Source organism: Lissotriton vulgaris, chromosome 7 (assembly GCF_964263255.1).
Source record: "Lissotriton vulgaris chromosome 7, aLisVul1.2, whole genome shotgun sequence".
Taxonomy (NCBI): Eukaryota; Metazoa; Chordata; class Amphibia; order Caudata; family Salamandridae; genus Lissotriton; species Lissotriton vulgaris.
Genome location: NC_141695.1, coordinates 1,381,824,794 through 1,381,842,597, shown reverse-complemented (window position 1 = coordinate 1,381,842,597; position 17,804 = coordinate 1,381,824,794). Strand labels below are relative to the sequence as shown.

At 44.5% G+C, this 17,804-nt stretch overlaps 1 protein-coding gene across 1 annotated transcript in view; it reads left to right on the top strand.

Annotated features, from left to right (window-relative positions):
- Positions 1 to 17,804, top strand: part of KCTD13 (potassium channel tetramerization domain containing 13) — a 257,873-nt gene that overhangs the window by 193,701 nt on the left and 46,368 nt on the right. The gene's annotated exons all lie outside the window — the stretch shown is intronic.

Sequence of the window (17,804 nt, the reverse complement as noted above, 5' to 3'; positions counted from 1 at the left end):
CTGTATTATAGTTTAACATGTGGCGATAATTCCAGGCCAAGAGTGCTCCTGTGGCGTGAGGCGAAATTCAAATTAACAATCCAGTGTGCCAGTTATGTTTCTTTGCGGTTCATCTGCTTTCCGATCTCCCGAGTTTGTAATAGTTCTCTTGGGCGCTGTTCCGCGTCCTCGTACTTTACGCCGGTCCATTCGAGTGCGAATCTCCTTGTTGGCCATTTTTGAAGGCCGATTTTGCTTCTTACCAGTTTGATGAGCAGAGTACTGCAAGATTCTTATCAGTCTGCCATATGCCAAGCTGCAGTGGTGGACATGGTTACTGTTGAAGTCCATACAGAAAACATACTGATTTAAAGTGTATTCACTCCTTCTCATCTGATAACAAGGCCAGAGTTTGCACTACTATCCTGGACTAGGCAGCATGACTCTTTACTTAATAGAATTCTGCCACCTCATCACCTTGCAAGTCTGTGGAGGTGTTCCTGTCATAGAGAACAATGGATACCAGAAGGACACATGTTCAAATTGGATCAATCTTGGAAGGAGCTATGGCAATATATGTACTGGTTGTGTTGAAAATGCTAATTCCAAGTTTACCTTGAGTTTAGGGTTGTTAGCCCTAGTTAGTTCTATCAAGGGCTGTAATTGGGCAGCACCTACATAGTGTTCGACATGAGGGAAACCCAAACCTCCTTCATATTTATCATGGAAGAGGACTTTTTCTTAGATAAACATAGGGATTATCTCTTCCAGTTTGTTTCTGTATATGTTGAAGCGTACCCTTTGGGAAGGTGAGAAGTAAGTTGTATGTCACATAATGCAACCTGGGGATGAAATTAATTTTTATACAGGCAAGGCTGATAGCTATAGCACACAGGTTTAACTTAGGGCAATGTGCAAAGTATTTATTCAGTACCAAAACAGTACTAAAGATGAAAATCTAAACAATAAAAATCCAAACTGAATCTGAAAACTAGTCAAATTAAATAAACAAAATGACACCTAAATGGCAAAATGCCAATAAGGGGAACTGAAGATATACATTTGAAAGATTTTAAGTAGGACTAGCTCTTAGAAGCAGAGTCAATGGTTGTATTACTTTGGTAATCCTAATATCCTCCCACATCTAACACTAAAATCCAGTTGGGCAGTTGTTGTACGCCCAAGAAACCCAGAGATAGAAGTCTGGTAAGACAAAAGATGAATGGTTCAGCAACCAGACAGCATCTGTTCTCACCCTTCACAATGTGGCCCAGGTGTTTTGTGTAAAACCCCAGCAGATTTGTCAAGATGGATTTGACACTCCAGCAGGACTAGACACTGTGATGTCAAAATGAAGCCCACTGTGATTCGAGCCTGCTTGGCCGGGGGAGAGGAGACAATGGAATGGCACTTCCCAGGTGTCCTCTAACATTTGCCTGTGACAAGTGAGGTCTCTTTGAAGTGTGCCCCAAGTATAATATGTAAACCCCTAGCAGATCTGTCAAGCAGGAATTGACACAGTAATGTAAACAAAATGCAAAAAGACGTTCACAGCCCCACCCTCCATATAATGTCAGGTTCAGAGACATCTCTGCCCATTCAAGACTACCTGGTGTTTGCTGTTTGGAGACTTTTCATACCCATTCACACCTATTCAAATGCTAATTAGTGGCTGACAGTAGTGGGAGAGCATATGTAAATTGGCCTTCATAGGCTTTAGGCAGTAAAAAGGTAACTTTCTAAATGTACCTTGTCCTTAATCTTTATCAAAAATCCAACTTCACCATTGATTTGGATTTTAATAACTATTACAAATCTTTGAATAATTATTTTTCGAACTGTTTTCTTACCGAAAGTAGCATTATTAAATGGAAGATTGTAACCCAGTGATTTACTATGAAATAGCCAGCCGTGCTACAGTAAAATGTGCTTTTGGGATTTTTCTCTGTAAACCCATTTAATGGTAAATTCTTACATGGCCTACTTTTAAATTCCATGTATCCTGCCTTGTGGATAATAAAGCTACATAAGGGTAACTTATAAGGAATATTTTGACCTGTAAAAAGCGGTTATTTTGACAGGTTGAATGTGCTCTTTAAAACTGCGTATCTAGGCTACAAACGGTAGGCTTGCAGTCATGTTTGCACTGCCACTGTTGTGGATGCTGAAATCCACTAGTGATATTTAACTTACCGGCCCTAGTTACACTTGGTACAATATAAAAAGATCTTATAGGTAAGTTAAATATGGCCATTAGGGGTATGTCATCTTCACCCTGTTGAAAGGGAGAGCAAAGGTAGTTTATCATTTATTAGCAAGCGCACAATGCACATATTCTACAGCCAGAAAAATATAGGATCCAGCAAAAGGCAAAAAATCCTGCGTGTCCCTGAATAAGGGGCATATTTCTTACAATGGACTTCCCAATAGTACTAACCGTAATGATTTATCACACAGCTTATCCAACAGGACATGTTAGACAGCCCATATTGCAGACTTCTAACGATGCTCAGATATTATACATTTGCTACTTTTGAGGGGCTTCCAATAGTACAAAGTATTAAGGTAAGTCCAGAAAAACATCTGTGCTTCAGACAGAACACCTAATGTATATATTCAACACAGTAAAAATATGCCTTATGCTATAACATGGTGTCCAAAGAGCAATCACTGCAACAAAACATAATGCATGCCAACCTAAGTGTTGCACATTAGACTCAAATTTGCTCATTTATCTTTCCCTGCACCAGTATACATTAGCTGAAGCCTGCAGTAATTTCCCATCAGCCCTCGACACAAACACTACATATGAAAGAATGTGCAAATATTAAACTCCTAAGTAATACTAAATTCAAATCCCAATAGAAATACTCTACACGTACATTCGGGACAAGCCATATGTAGCTGGGCAATGATGTCTCCACTTAATGCAATTCCATCTTTTGAAATCCGAAGCAAAAGCTACTAAACACATAACTGAGGCAGAGCTAGCGGTGTCTCAAGATGGCTTTTCTCCTTGGAAACTCTAGCATGGCTCCCTTTACGTGTGTAGTGCCCCTTGATGTAGAGCGGTGCTGGAAATGGAAAGCAGTGAGTCCTAATTTGTCTAAGGGTGGTCTGTTCTCTGCCTGCATTAATGATCAAAGTTTGTGCCCATACCGAAGATATGTCGGTTGCCTCTCCCCTCAGTGGCCACTTATCTGACAAGACGACGGAAGCTGATCGGCTTTGCTACGTATTTTGCTGTGCCCAAAAAAAGGGGCTCCAGATACCCCCTGCCCCCTGTTTTTTTTGTTTTTAAAATATTTTACGATTCAGAAATGGGGGTGGTGATGAACAGAGTGTCTGAATTAAGCAGACCACTCTTACCCAGTCCAAAGATCGGGGCTTGATCCATCACCGTAATTTATCTCACTGCACCATCCCAGTTCAGAACCTGGCTATATGCAAATCAGTCTGTCCCTGGCCCAGTGCATCATGGGAACAGGGCAGACTAAACTACCAAACCAATTCTTCACCAGAAAGGAGACAAGCTACCGGGGACCGGTTTCTGGCATTTCAGCCGTCGTCGGCCCGGCTTGCTTGAATCCTGATGGTGCAGTGAGAAAGGGACTCCTGTCTGAGTACCCTGCCACACCTATAGTGGCCAAAAACGATTCAGAAATGGGGGTGGTGATGAACAGAGTGTCTGAATTAAGCAGACCACTCTTACCCAGTCCAAAGATCAGGGCTTGATCCATCACCGTTATTTATCTCACTGCACCATCCCAGTTCAGAGCCTGGCTATATGCAAATCAGTCTGTCCCTGGCCCAGTGCATCATGGGAACAGGGCAGACTTAACTACCAAGACAATTCTTCACCAGAAAGGAGACAAGCTACTGGGGACTGGTTTCTGGCATTTCAGCTGTCGTCGGTTCCCATGATGCACTGGGCCAGGGACAGACTAATTTGCATATAGCCAGGTTCTGAGCTGGGATGGTGCAGTGAGCTAAAAAACGGTGATGGATCAAGCCCTGATCTTTGGACTGGGTAAGAGTGGTCTGCTTAATTCAGACACTCTGTTCATCACCACCCCATTTTCTGAATCATTTTTGTCCACCATAAGCGTGGAAGGGTATACTCCGATGTGAGTCCCTAGCTCATTGCACCATCAGGATTCAAGCAAGCCGGGCCGAAGACGGCTGAAATGCCAGAAACCGGTCCCCGGAAGCTTGTTTCCTTCCCAGTATAAGAATTGTCTTGGTAGTTTGGTCTGCCCTGTTCCCATGATGCACTGGGCCAGGGACAGACTAATTTGCATATAGCCAGGTTCTGAGCTGTGATGGTGCAGCGAGCTAAAAAACGGTGATGGATAAAGCCCTGATCTTTGGACTGGGTAAGAGTGGTCTGCTTAATTCAGACACTCTGTTCATCACCACCCCCTTTTCTGAATCATTTTTGTCCACCATAAGCGTGGAAGGGTATACTCAGATGTGAGTCCCTAGCTCATTGCACCATCAGGATTCAAGCAAGCCGGGCCGAAGACGGCTGAAATGCCAGAAACCGGTCCCCGGAAGCTTGTTTCCTTCCCAGTATAAGAATTGGCTTGGTAGTTTGGTCTGCCCTGTTCCCATGATGCACTGGGCCAGGGACAGACTAATTTGCATATAGCCAGGTTCTGAGCTGGGATGGTGCAGTGAGCTAAAAAACGGTGATGGATCAAGCCCTGATCTTTGGACTGGGTAAGAGTGGTCTGCTTATTTCAGACACTCTGTTCATCACCACCCCCTTTTCTTTGCTGTGCCCAAAAAAAGGGGCTCCAGATACCCCCTCCCCCCTGTTTTTTTTTTGTTTTTTAAATATTTTAAGCATTTTGCATTTATTGTAGGAGCACTAAATTCCAAGAGGCTCTTGATATAGTTGGAGGACAGTATATTATACAAAGGGCACTAATTTTAAATTAATTAACATGTACTCATGCTCTCGCTCTCTCTCTCTAGAGAGAGAGAGAGGGGGGGCGAGAGAGAGAGGAGACCTATGTATGAGCATAGCAAGAAACTGGTATATAAGAATAATTTCCTTCATTATATGCAGTCAAAGTTGCATGGGTGGCGCATTCTTTTGTGTCTATGCAGTGGAACATCATTTCTCAGTAGCTAATGTATGTAAATGCTTGTTATCTAAAATGGAATAAACAGGAACCCAAGAAACTTAGTAGTTTAGACATCAGTCATAGTAGTGTAGCGAAAGTGCAGCTATGGAGAACCAAATTGGGTATTGTGGCATGCAAAACAAGGTTTTCCATATTGTAGTCTAACCCCGGCAAGACATTTGCAGTGAAAGGCGGTTCAGTGAAGGAGATAGGGCAGTACACTTCATAGAGGATTCACTATTAGGGTGAACAGGGTGGCTGTATTTTAGGGAAGACCTTTCAGAAGGTACCAACCTTAAGGAGGAAGCGCATTGTCCTTTCCTTGAGTGCAATAGGTCAGGAGGATCCCATCTAGCTTAATGATAAGGGATATTTGAGGAGTCCTCGGGCCTCCTCACACTGGAGCAAAGCACTCTCTGATTCAGCCCTGGAGAGCACAGTTCAGTGTCAAGCTGCTACAGCAAGTTAGTGTTAACCTTCCAAAGGCATGTTATAAAGCGCAGTGCTAGTAGTATTTATGGCATTTGGAGTCTTCCAGCGGGAAGAAAGAATTTAACTTTTCTGGAGTGAGGTATGCCCTTTTAAAAATTTAGAACTGAATTAGATTAAGGCGAACATTACGTGAAACAGCCGGTGGGTGGGAGAATAGTTGATCATAGACAGCATTGTTTAGCTCCCTCCCCAAGTCAGACTGCCTCAGAGCTTGCAATGGATTAAGTAGAACTCATGCATGTACTTCCAATGCTCTGTACTGCCATCGGGCCCATGGTTTGCAAGTTCCGGAGAACTTCATGTGTGGGTGCCTTTGCAGACGTTATGTAATGTTAAATTAATTTTTAAAGCGCAGCGGTTACCCAAGGGTGTCCCAGTGATAGCTCAAAACAGCAATAGACAGAAGAAGGGATATGACCATGCTGGGCCTAGTTGTTGTTGCTTGACGCAATTTGGTAGTTTTCATGTAGCTATTCAGAAGAGAGCAAGGAGCCTTCCCGGAATAAATCACCCAGGGTTTCTAATCCCATAATGTGTCACTGAATTCTGGTAGTGTGTCCGAGGGCATGTTCAGGGTGTTTCAGGGCTAGGAGTGGAATGGCCGAGGCATAGATTGGTGTTGTACCCGTGATGTGGAGCGCTTTATAAAAGCAAGTAGGGGCAACTTTTAACAAATGTGCGGTTGGGCAAACCCAGCTCCCCACTGGATCAAACCGTTGCCATGCCTTGTCCAGTGACCACGGCTTCTGAGTAGTTGCAGGGTTTACAAGCTCAATGTCAGTGGCAGACCCATGGAAGTAGTGAAGATAGTTGTATTTGAAGTTGGAAATCCCAAGTCCTATCAAGTTGGTGGGGCAATACATTTTTGCCACGGCAACGCTTCGCCTGCCAATGCACCATTTTAATTCACCAAGTGAAGGTTTAAGGTGCGCCCATTAATGGTAATGGCAGTATGCCCCAAAATGACACCTTACCTCCAAGTGCTACCACCACATGGGACAGATGCCTGTAAAATAAATCCTAGTTAGAATGGTGTAAGTGTATTCCTAAGTAGCGAAACTTTTGTGTTTGTCAGTTAAATGACCCTCTTTCAAAGTCTTGGGGTATAGGCAGAATTGAGGATGGAGCAAGCAAGATTTTTGCAATTGACATGCAGATCTGAAATTTGATAGAAGTCATGTAGGGCCTGTGCAATATCAGAAACATCTGTAAGGCGGTCTTTATGTAGAGCAGTATGTCGTCTGCAAAAAAGGTCACCTCAGTTTTCTATCTCCAATTGGGATGCCCCAATTGGCTTTCCTGTGACATAATTGAATAGCAAAGGGCTATATGGCCAAATCAAAGAGGAGTGAGGACGGTGGCAAACTTGGCGACAGATCTTCTGTGAACTCTTAACTGGGTCAGAGATATGGGCCCCAATGAGAACTTGCGTATATAGAAGCATGTAAAGGAGCCTTATAAAATTCAGCATGCTCCTCCCAACCGCAGGTACCACAGTTGTTGAAAAAATAATCCCAGTTAAAAAAGCCCAATGCCTTTTTTTTTAAGGACTAGGACAAGGCAGGCCAACCTAGGGGAATGTTGTAGTGCTAACTCCATAACCCGTAATAGTCGTCAAATGTTCAGGGATGTGATCCTCCCTGGAACAAAACCATTTTGGTCAGGGTGGAGCAACTGAGGTAGGAGAGGAAGTAGGCGACCCATAATAATTTGTTAGGAATCTTAGTAAGCATTTAGGATTGCCAAGTGATGGTTAGAGGTGATGGCCTCTGCATCCTTTACTAGGAATAGAAACCAAAAACGCCTTGTGGAGCGAGTTGGGAGGAGGCCTTCTGTGGCAGTCACCATCTGGTCCTGATGTTTTATTATCAACAAGGGAGTGGATTGCTTCTTTAATAATCATTACAGAGATGGGCCAATCAAGGTATTGGTGTTGCTCAGCAGAGATGTGAGGTGAGGGAAGATTATCCAGATAAGTTGCAGTAGAATGAGGGGATACCTACAGAGAGGAGGAATACATTGTTCAGTAGTAGTGCGTGCCTATCACCACCATTAGCACTTCCCACTGGACCGTAATGGAGGAGGCCCAATCCCGATTCAATTCAAAGTATTTAGTGATACACTCTCGAAGCGACTCTCTGAAAGCAGTCCTGTAGCAGCATACTTCAGCACCGTGAGTAGTTATCGGGGAAAACAAGCAATCAAAAGTCAGGCTGAGAAGTAACTGATTGTGATCAGGAAGTGTGCAGCCTTGCGTATGTTACAAGGGGCAGAGAACTGAACTACATAAGATCCTGTCAAATCATATATACAATTTGTGTGGTAAAGAATAAAAGGAGTAAACTTTGAGTTTAAGTTTTGCCAAATATCAGTGAGGTTGCAGTACAGAAATCACTGTGTGAAATGACTAGTGTTGTGCATCATGGGGCCTTGAGGGAGGGAGAGGAAGAACCTATTTAGAGTGATATCCAGCGAGAACCCCCCTCCTCCGATGAGAAGGGGAATGTGCATCCATTGCACTCGATGTCGGGATACCATATCAAGGAATGAGTACCTGTTAGTGTTAGAGCCATAAATGATGCCCAGCACAACAGGGGTGCCGTCGAGATAGCCATTGAGTACCTGCCGTCCGTCTCTAGTACAGTAGACTATACTGTTGAAACAACTAAGACCAAATGTGGAACTTACTATGTGAGATGTGTAGGCAACTGTCAAGGGATTGAATAATATGGCTGGCAGCCCCAACGTATAGGGGAGATATTGCCCCACCCACAAGTGACGTAGGGCTGCACATAGTGTTCATAGTGCGCCCACTGCAGAAATTATGGTGTAAGCAACATTGTTTGGGGCGGATGTAAGTATCCATGCATGGTTGTACACACTGCGCTGCGTATGGAGGCAGGAATATCTCTGGCTCCTTAGTGATTGGCTACCCCAAAAAGAGAGGGTTAGGGACGTTGGGTATCCAGAAAATTAGTACGCAGAGTAAAATAGGTGGAGTCAGTGCAGGTAGGCAAGATATCAGAGCAGATTATCTGCCGTTTGCTGGGCAAACTCAAAGCAGATCTATGTGATGAGGCAGTGCCACTAGATTAATCTTTGTTCAGAATCTGTTGTACTGGTGTTGGACCCGAGAATTGCGGCAGCCTCCAGAGCAGATCATTGACTCTGCTGCTTGGCTCTCAGGTAGTCCTCTCACCCCAGGCTGACATTGTGATGCCCGTTCTTTCTCGTATGTTGCTTTCACTGTCTCTCCCTCCCCTGAGGTCACGAGCAGTAACAGAGAACGGTTCAGTCCAGTAAGTGGGCGACAGCATCCCGGCCTTTGAAGCCTTCAGGAAAGCTCACAATGCTGAGATTGGTCTGTCAAGAGAGACCCTCAACATCTTCAGTAGTTCATCTTAAGTAGTGCAATCTATCTGTGAGTGCTTTCAGCTTTTTTTTTGCACAGTGTTGGTTTACTTTTGCAAAGCTTGTAAGGTGGCTTTTTAAATTATTCTCATTTATATGAAAGTTGATCAGAGGACCTAAGGAGTTAAACTTCATTAGCAGCAAAAAAGTCAGTTTATTGTGAGGAGAGTCGACGCTGCTTCCCGATTTATCACCTCAGTGCAAGTGGCTCCTTCCTGATCTTAGTTCCACCAATGATGTGTGATTTGGTGCGGGTGAGTAGGTCCCCTTCAATCACGTCCACTGTGGTGACTGGTTCAAAGAAGTTAGGGCAGGAGGCACCAGATCAGGGTCACATGAGTAAGGTAGAGGCCAATCGAGCTCCTCTGAGCCTGTCGGAGAGGTTCACGCCCGCAGTCCCTGACACAAAATGCTGCTTACCAATGTCGGCAGCCCTCTCTTGGCCCAGCTGGCAGGGGCACAGCTCCACCAAGAGTCACAGCCGAGCCCCATCACCAACAGGATACTGAGTCTGAGACATGCACCAGGTTCTGCCTCCACGCGGCCCCACTTCAGGCAAGCTGCCATATAGTGCAGGTAGCGCTACAATGTGATAACACTCCAAGTGTGCTAGAAGCTGCGTGCAGAGAAGGCCCTAGTAGGCCGCAGCAATTGCATAGCAGCTCTGGAGGCCCCCTCTCAAAGGTCTGTTGCCAGAGCATCACAGTTCCAATCACTCGGCCCTGCAAGTCGGGATCAGTACTATGGTAGGGGAGGCTGGATTTAGGTTTCAGATATTTGAAGGAATACAGGCTTTTGTTAGAGCATGGGGTCTAAGCACCTACCATCTTGGCTTTACACGCCATGCTGCCAACTGAGACACCTATTTAGCCAGCGCCCACGCCTCCCTCCCCAGAGCAATCGAGGGGAGCCAGGCATATGCTGTTGGATAGCGTTAGACTTTGAGGGACCCTTCCATTTTGCGTTGACGAGGTGCTTTGCCGAGCCCTGACCATGTCTCTGAAAGAAATGAGAGGCCCCTGAATAAAAAATGAAAAGGGACTGTTTGTAAGGTTGAAGTTTACAATACAGCATTGATGTCTGGTTGTCGAAATTTGCTGAAGTCTTCTAACTGGTGAATGATGGCAAAAACATGCGTTTTTAAAGAGAATTTCTTGACAAGATAAAAAATAAAACTGCAGAGGTCAATGCTCCAGGATCCTAACTGAAGGAGCCTGGGGAAAAAAACTGACCTAACGGTCACCTGTGGGGCATAATGGGGTACAGGGAGTCCTGTGAGTTCTTAAAGGCACAGTGCCAGTTTTATTTTATTTTCCTTTAAAAGCAGCCTATAGGCTATTAATTCCTCTCATTCCATTGCAGCTTCCTTTCAAATAAAGTCTGTAAACGCACTTTATAGTCTCGTTTTCTGTTTTCAGAAATGTTTGATAATTTGGAGATGCTTGTAAATGAAAACTCAATGCAATGTGTGTATTTTAGCCCCTTCAATAGGCTGCATATGCATGTATATATGTATGTGTGTTTATGTATGTGTGTGTATATGTATATATATATGTGTGTGTATATGTATATATATGTGTGTGTGTATATATGTGTGTATATATATATATATATATAATTATTTTTTTCACTGAAAAAAACACAGGTTTCAGGGGTGTTATAGTTAGTTGGACATTTCACTCTTACAAAACCATTGAAATTCCCCTGTAATAGTTAGTTGTACTAACTATAACTCACGCGCCCGCAGTCCACTGCTGATGATGTCACATATTACATCATTCATGACATGGTCAGCGACATCACTGATGACATCTCAAATGACATCACTGATGCCATCACTGATCACATCATCCAGTGAATGTGGTTTGCTTCGATATTTAAATAAGTATTATATATATATATATATATATATATATATATATATATATATATATATATATATATATATATATATATATATATATATATATATATATATATATATATATATATCCAAACAACAGTTCGCCTGTGAAGGAACAGCCACCAAACAGGTAGAATTTCTGCTGTAATCTTTATTTTGGAAGCAACCACGGAGGGAGTGCTCAGCAGCAGCGATACAAATGAAGTCCAGCCTTGACGCGTTTCGTGTCAACCACTTCCTCAGAAGGCAACGGACTTATGGGCCAGGGCATCACATATTGTCGGCACTACATCGGCTTTATTTCACCTCGCCCTGGTGGGCGTGGCCACCCCGTGGCCTCATGGTAGTTGTAGTGTCAACTCTTACTTCAGTGAGTTGCGAGCCTTCGGAATCACCATTGTCAATAATTAATACCACAGAGGGTTTGTGCAGCAAAAGCATCCATTTCCGTTGCTGTACCTCACCTTCCAAAAGCCATCAGCACCTTGTTCCCAAATGCGGCGGCGTTGATTAACGTCTCTACTGGTGGGCTGTAACACAGCCCAGGGGCTCAAGTTCCGCGGCTCAGGCAGGCCGCTCAAATCCAAACAACAGTTCGCCTGTGAAGGAACAGCCACCAAACAGGTAGAATTTCTGCTGTAATCTTTATTTTGGAAGCAACCACGGAGGGAGTGCTCAGCAGCAGCGATACAAATGAAGTCCAGCCTTGACGCGTTTCGTGTCAACCACTTCCTCAGAAGGCAACGGACTTATGGGCCAGGGCATCACATATTGTCGGCACTACATCGGCTTTATTTCACCTCGCCCTGGTGGGCGTGGCCACCCCGTGGCCTCATGGTAGTTGTAGTGTCAACTCTTACTTCATAAGTCCGTTGCCTTCTGAGGAAGTGGTTGACACGAAACGCGTCAAGGCTGGACTTCATTTGTATCGCTGCTGCTGAGCACTCCCTCCGTGGTTGCTTCCAAAATAAAGATTACAGCAGAAATTCTACCTGTTTGGTGGCTGTTCCTTCACAGGCGAACTGTTGTTTGGATTTGAGCGGCCTGCCTGAGCCGCGGAACTTGAGCCCCTGGGCTGTGTTACAGCCCACCAGTAGAGACGTTAATCAACGCCGCCGCATTTGGGAACAAGGTGCTGATGGCTTTTGGAAGGTGAGGTACAGCAACGGAAATGGATGCTTTTGCTGCACAAACCCTCTGTGGTATTAATTATTGACAATGGTGATTCCGAAGGCTCGCAACTCACTGAAGTAAGAGTTGACACTACAACTACCATGAGGCCACGGGGTGGCCACGCCCACCAGGGCGAGGTGAAATAAAGCCGATGTAGTGCCGACAATATGTGATGCCCTGGCCCATAAGTCCGTTGCCTTCTGAGGAAGTGGTTGACACGAAACGCGTCAAGGCTGGACTTCATTTGTATCGCTGCTGCTGAGCACTCCCTCCGTGGTTGCTTCCAAAATAAAGATTACAGCAGAAATTCTACCTGTTTGGTGGCTGTTCCTTCACAGGCGAACTGTTGTTTGGATTTGAGCGGCCTGCCTGAGCCGCGGAACTTGAGCCCCTGGGCTGTGTTACAGCCCACCAGTGGAAACTTTAATCAACGCCGCCGCATTTGGGAACAAGGTGCTGATGGCTTTTGGAAGGTGAGGTACAGCAACGGAAATGGATGCTTTTGCTGCACAAACCCTCTGTGGTATTAATTATTGACAATGGTGATTCCGAAGGCTCGCAACTCACTGAAGTAAGAGTTGACACTACAACTACCATGAGGCCACGGGGTGGCCACGCCCACCAGGGCGAGGTGAAATAAAGCCGATGTAGTGCCGACAATATGTGATGCCCTGGCCCATAAGTCCGTTGCCTTCTGAGGAAGTGGTTGACACGAAACGCGTCAAGGCTGGACTTCATTTGTATCGCTGCTGCTGAGCACTCCCTCCGTGGTGGCTTCCAAAATAAAGATTACAGCAGAAATTCTACCTGTTTGGTGGCTGTTCCTTCACAGGCGAACTGTTGTTTGGATATATATATATATATATATATATATATATATATATATATATATATATATATATATATCTCTGCCTTGAACACTGAGTGGGTGTATAAGTGTCTAAATGGAGGATTTAGTAGCAATGTGATTGAGTGTCTAAGTGACGAATTTAAAGTGTCTCACTAAATATATGGGATAGTGATTAAACTTTGTGAATACCTGTATCACTCTATCCCTTGTTGTGTAAACTGCTACATAAATTGGTTACTAGGTATGTGAAAGTCTACATTAGTTATTAATTAGTTAGGTGAGTATTTGTATGGGATAGTGAATGAATGTGTGTGTGGTTGGGTGGGTGGGACATGTGTAACTGTCGACATATGTAAATAGTTGATTTAGTCGGTATATGAGGTTAAGACTGTATGTGGAAACAGTTATTTGGGTGAGTGAATCTCTTTGAGTGTGGTGATGAGTAACTATATTTCTCAATGATATATGTCCAACAAACTAAAAATATAAAAGGCACTGTATGTGACAATTGTTGTATATAAATACGTATACATAAGACTCAGTGATTGTACGTGTGAGATATGGATAACTATAGTTGTAATAGTGATTTTATAACACACGAAGCATGAATTACTATCTATATGAATAAATAAAGTGGTGTTTGTGTAAGTGTGTAGCTTAGTAAATATAAGTATGAACAATTTTCCAGTATTCAATCTTTCCGATTCACATGCTTGTATCTTCCCCGTCGTCATGGTGGGAGTCTCCCGATAAATAATAAACATAGCAGTAGAAGAAAAAACTGCCTGGAAACCATAGAGTAGTGAAATAATAGGTAACTTCTCCTCCTCATTATGTGGCCCAAACTACAGCCAATCAGCTTGAGCCCCCCCCCCCCCCACAGGGTATTTTTCTTTTAAAAAAGCCCCGGTAACAGAGTCACAAGAAAAAGGGGAGGGAAGGTGAAAAACATGATAAGGGGGCAGGGTAGAAGCTCCCTGACCCCCTAGGCCTGCTTATGGGGTCCCACAAGGACCCCAGGGCCAAAAAAAACATTTTTTTTAACATCAGAATTTGCGTTGGGTACGCGAATCCTGCTGTGAAAATAAAACTAAGCGCTGGCTTCTCACTTCGTGATTTGTAAACCCCCCAGTGGGCCAGGTCCCGGGGGCAATTCCAAAATGTATTTGCTGGGGGCCCCGGGGAACCCCACCTCCTCTGGGTTTCATTCACTGTGCACGAGGCAAGCAGCCCCCCAGGGCCGGCTCCTGCAATGTACGGGGGTGCTCAACCCCGAGAGATTGCTGTTTGCTATGGCAGGTCGGGAGCACAGCTCATGCCCTGCCATAGCAAACTGTGCTTTGCTTTATTGGAGTGAGAGCAGGAAAACCTGCTCTCGCTTCAATGAAGCAAAGCATGTCAGCAGCTGCCCTTGCTCAAAAGCGACGCCGGCTCCCGCAGGAGGCGTGGAGCCGGCGAGGCAGTGGGGTCATTGGGGCTTCCCCCACAGTCCCCAACGGAAAGGCCCGGCCCCGTGGGAATGGGGTCTTGGGCCAGAAGTGACCTGCGAAAGCGGCCACGCGGCCCCCCTCCGTCATTAAAAAAATTTTCAATTAAAAAATAGAGGCACAGCCACGGGGATGGGGTCCCCGGGCCAATAGAGGCCTTGGGGGGCCACGCAGCCCCTCTCCTTAAAAAAATATTATAAATAAATATGTGGCCAGGGGATGGGATCCCCGGGGTCGAAATTGGCCTCGGGTGGGGGGCCACGCGGCCCCCTTCCCATTTTAATCAAAAGGGGCAGGCCCTGGGGGATGGGGTCCCCAGGCCAAGAAAAATCAGAAAAGAAGGGAGGCCACACAGCCATCCTTCTAAAAAATATATATATATTAAAAAAAAAAGCTGACACCTCGCCCGAGGCCCGCACCCTCCCTGCAACATTTGCAAACGCGCCCCTTGGCGTGGTGTTTGTTGGGTAATTAATTCCCCTTGAATACTGAGGGTCTGTGGGGCCAACTAGCTCACCAGGTACCTCTAGTATGCGCCACATAGCTGCGTTGCAAAGAGGTGGTCCAAGGCCACGCCCCTATTTACACCGCTCTGCAAACAAGCCTCTTAGCGCACTGGTGGTGGGGCGATGAGGTCCTCTTGTGTCCTGAGGACCTCAGGACACAAGTGGACTTTATGGTCCGAGCAGCAGTGTGCCATGAGCCGTGTTTGCAGAGTGGTGTTAAAAGGTCCACCTCTCTGCAATCCAGCTCTGTGGCGCTTACTGGAGGTACCTGGCGGGCAAGTAGGCCCCCTGGGACCCTCCGTATTCAAGGGGAATTAATCCCCCAACTTGGAACGCGCCAGGGGGGCGCGTTTGCAGAGTGGGGAAGGGGGCGTGGCCTAGTATGAGAAGTTAGCAATCCTGCTGTGAGACTTACTGAAGGTAATAGGAGGGGTAGTTGGCCCCCAAGGTTGACGTTGGGGGCTAACTACCCCTCCTGTTACCTCCAGTAAATCTCACACAGTGGGATTGCTAAGAGATATTTGGAGGCTACGCTCACCTTTCTCCACCACTCTGCAAACGCGACTGCTATGTTATAATTAGAAATTAGCATTTAAAAAACCTTTGAAATTCACTGAAAAAACTATAGGTGTCAGGGACATTATATTTAGAAATTAGCATTTAATAAACTTTAGAAATTAACTGAAAAACCACAGGTTTCAGGGACGTTATAGTTAGTTGGACATTTCACTTGTACAAAACCAGAGAAATTTGGCTGTTATAGTTAGTTCAGATAACTATAATGCGTGCCCCCGCAATGCACTGCTGATGACATCACATATTACATCATTTATGACATGGTTAGTGACATCACTGATGACATCTCAATTTACATCACTGATGACATCATCCAGTGACTGTGTTTCTGAATAGTTTAAACAGGTTTATAGATATTATGTAATTAGAAGTACTAAAGGTACTACCTACATTAATAGTGTTATTTATGATATATTATTTTAACATGTTCTCCGGGGGCCCCACACGTGGTCAGAACTATTCAAAGCTTATGTCTTTGATGAGGATTCCCCTGGGGGAGAACTAAGATTACAGGTATGCAATGTATCCTTCCCGGATCTACTTATTATGGAAGAAGGGGGCCCCTACCTAAATGGATGAACCCTAGTAGGGATAATGCATTTTTCTGAAAGCTAACCTGTACACCGGGTTATGTGTGTATTCCTTATACTCTATCACACATTGTTATTAAATGGATTGAACAACCGTGGTATATGTGTTTATAAAACTTCTTTTTAATTATTTTTTCCTCTCACAATTGTTATGTGGCTTTTTTTTCCCACTTTTTTTGTATATATAAATAATCGTTAGTGTACTTTTTTACAATTCATACAAAATTCTAAGCATAGATATATATATCTAATTACAGTGATTTATCATACATTAATACATAAGTCAACAACTGATTATCCGTGCCCAATACAAAACTAGATCCAACGCGTTTCGGCGAATCGCCTTCATCAGGAGTTTTGTATTCTTAATCGTTGATTTGATACTTAAGTATCTACTGGGTATTCTGTGCGTGATAAATATGAGCAGTATCTGAATAGCGACAACTGAGGAGGATCCTGGACAATTTTAAAATCTGTAGAGTAGTCTATTCTGATAGAAGAAGAATCCTTCAATTACACGTCACGTGCAAAAGTATGGTATGCGCTGCTCCCCTGATGTCGGGTTCTGACGAGATATGTGAGTATTTGAAAATCTTGTATGAGGATGTCACGGCTCAGACGGGTGGCTATACGTCTTTACATAGCACAGTGAAGCAGATTGTTTGAATAAGGCCGTCGCGGAGTCCTGTCATACCCGAACTTCCCGGATCTACCCCATTCCACTCCAATCTACCTAAATGTATCCCATTCCACTCTACCATAATCTACCCCATTCCACTCTACCCCAATCTACCCCACTCCCCTCCAATCTACCCCAATTAAATCATCTTCACTCTTCACCCCAATCTACTCCACTCTACCCCTACACCACTCTAATCTACCCTACTATAATCCACCCCACTCCAGTCTACCTTACTCTACTCAAGTCTACTTGACTCCACTCCAGTCTACCCCACTCCACTTTACCCCAGTCCACCCCAATCTCCCCACTCCACTCTACCCCAATGTATCCCACTCCACTCTACCCCAATCTACTATCCCACCACAATCTACCCCACTCCATTATAACCCACTCTACCCCACTCTAATCTACCCCATTCCACTTTACCCCACGCCACTAACATTTAGCCCTGCTGAACAGCAGCCACACTGGTGTACATAATGGCTAAAACACATTGCCAAAGCCAATAGCTCTTGCGTAGATGAGGCCAGTTTGTTTTACCAGTGCTTGTTTTTTAACTTAAAACGTAATCAATGGGGGAACCATGTGTGGAAGAAATAGATTAGCATACTACTGCGGAACTAAGTTTATCAAAGGTTGTACTAGATTTACTTTCTTAGCTAAAAGATCTGCTTCTTCGTACCCGAGGGTGGAGGGCACGCCAGTATGTATTCATGGAAGAGTTGATCAGAATATAGTTCCATTTGGGCAAAGCATGACCCTGGAACTGGTAGAGACAAGGAGTCTGTTAATGAACGGTGTTCTGCAAAGTGTATATGTATGGCCAGAGTAATGTTTCCCTGGCTGTCCGTATTGCAAACTGAAAATAATTTAGGGAACTATTATGCATTGCTTTGGTTCCTAAGAGGACCCACATTTTTTTGCCAGACAGATTTCCCAAGTACATGAAAAGGAACAAAGGCAAACTTAAATACGGACCGACAGTGAAGGAAAAGTCACTGAGCAGAAACGAGACCAGGGTTA